Below are 2500 nucleotides of genomic sequence, written 5' to 3' on the forward strand. Positions count from 1 at the left end.
TGATTGGCACATATTAGGAATGTTTTTTTTTTTTTTTGAAGGGAAGTTATTTTTTGACACAGCCATGTCTATGAGTTGCACCATGGCCTGCACTACTTTTAAGAAGTTCAGCACAGTGATTCATTGATGTTCCTAAAAAAGATCCCCCACCAATCAGTGATCCACTGTCTAGATGATGTCCTAGTCATGGGTTCTATTTTCACTGGAGATAAACAAGGGAAGGACATCTTCATCCAGCTTTATCAGAATCTAGGGATGCCTTTGGTAAAAGACAGCATGGTTGGCCCAGCTAAGTCACTCACTTTCCTATGGTTAGAAGTTGACACGCAAACATCCTGTATTTGTTTGCCCACATTGAAGCTTTAAGATCAGCTATGTTATAAACAAATTTCTCCTGGCACAAAAGGTCAGAATCTCGGTCATGGAGCTGATGGATCTTTTTAGTTTTGCTTGCACCAGACAGAGATTTTTACAAGATTTCTAGCTAACCTTCTTAAGAGTAGTCATCAGAAGCATCATCCAGTCATGGTAAACTAGAGTGTGAAGAAGACCTCATTATTTGTCATCAGTTTTTGGCATCATGGGGTTGCATTTTGACAGAGTAATTGTATCTTCTCCTAACTCTTGCACCTTTTCTCGGATGTTTCTATATACTGTGAGGACCACTGGTCTAAAGTAGTTAAGAAGGACACTACCTTTTTAGAACTAATGCCAATTTGGGTGGCCTCAGTTGTATGGCAAGATTTATTCTTCAACAGAAGGTGCTGTTTCATTCAGACAACTTGATCACTGTTTAGGTGCACAAGGAAAAAGTCCTCTGCATCTAAAAGGGTGGAATCATTAGACTCTGCTTTAGTCCTCCACAGCCTCCGTATTAATCTGGCTTTTTTAGGCAAACACATTCCTAGGGAATCTAGTAGGTTAGTTGCTTCTCTTTCTCATTCACAGATCTATCTGTTCTGCCCCTTGTTTCCACAGGCACTGTTAGAACCAGTGCCCATTACTGCACACCTCTGCCTGACTGGAGCAGACTGATGTCATAGTTACTCAGTAATTTTTAGGCAAAAAGTAGTAAATTGGGTTATGAGTTTGTCCTATTATTATTTCAAAACAATTTATTTCAGCCTGTCTCCCCCAAAAGGAAGTGGTCCTCCCTACTTGTCTCAGATTATGCAACCTCCAAATGCAACTGCATGCAAGTGGTTATGTCCAGCTGTATACACCTGTGTACCCTCAGCCTCTTAGATAAAATGCTTGGCCTCCCAGATTTCACAAATTCCTGGATCATTTGTATGGTTCTGAAAATTTGAGGCAAGGTCCCTTAGTGAGGTAATTGACAGTAAGAGGCATACTGGCAAGGGATTCTTGGGGCCCTTATCATAGAATCCCACTTACTGTTCAATGACCCACTTTTCCTCCCTTTTTCCTGCTTCTTATACTGGGGGAAGGAACATTTACTGTTTATATAATCTTTATCGACTATTCAGTCAGGATTTGCATTTACAGATTCAACATGGGTCAGGCCTTTAATGGTCAAGAGGTGATACTGGTGAGTTCCCAGTCAGATAAATTTGCTCTTGTTTTGCTTAAACCCCATTCTGTGGATCTTGTTCATCTACTGGTTTGCGGATGCTAGTTTCCTGCCCTTTGGGGGTGGTGCAATTACTCCCCAGGATTTAGACCACAACTTAACTTTACTTCTCACTAGTCAGCGGTCCCTTCCAAGGGTTTCTCTTCCCACTGTTTTCACACTGGTCTGGCCTCCGACTTGGCCACAGAAGGGCAGTATTTACAAGTAATCAAGAGAGTTGGGCACTAGTCTTCCTGTTCTTTCTTGAGTTATTTGGGGTAGCTCAGCTGGCTTCTTTAGTAACCTCTTTTATTTTTCAGGATTTAGGAGGTTTGTGATATTGGGCCATTCCTTTGTTGTTTGAGATTCCTTTAGAGTGAAAAAAGATCCTAATGTTGTCAACTTGGGACTGTAACCCTCCCCTTTTTGAGGTAGCCTGTGAGAGTTTCCCAACTTGTCAGTGGAAGACCTGCTTAGAGCTATGGAAAGTGCTCATTGGCATCTGGAGCAGATTAGGAAGTAATGATCTAAATATCATTCTGAAGAAGGGGCTTTTGTGTTGCATTCTGCGGATTTTGATGAAATACAAGGTGAATTTCTCAAGAGCACACACTGTTTGATGTGCTATAATCACAATGATTTTTTTGTTGGAAACGGGCTTGTTCCCAGTCGGATCTGGAATCTGTTTGGAGATTTGTGAATCACCAAGTGTCTAGGGCTATATGCCTGCTAGGTATTACAGTCCTTGAACACTGTGCGCTTATTGAAAAGGATCCAGTTCTGATTGCTTGAGATGGGAACCACCTGTCTTGACTTGGCCTGGATCTGTTTAATTTGAACTTGTTTTAATGTATCCAACAGACTGTGGATGCCATTAAGTTTAATTGTTCAAACAGTCATTATTCAATTTCTGGTATGTCCAGTCTTACT

This window comes from Protopterus annectens, chromosome 7.part1, assembly GCF_019279795.1.
Source record: "Protopterus annectens isolate FY-2018-M chromosome 7.part1, PAN1.0, whole genome shotgun sequence".
NCBI lineage: Eukaryota > Metazoa > Chordata > Ceratodontiformes > Protopteridae > Protopterus > Protopterus annectens.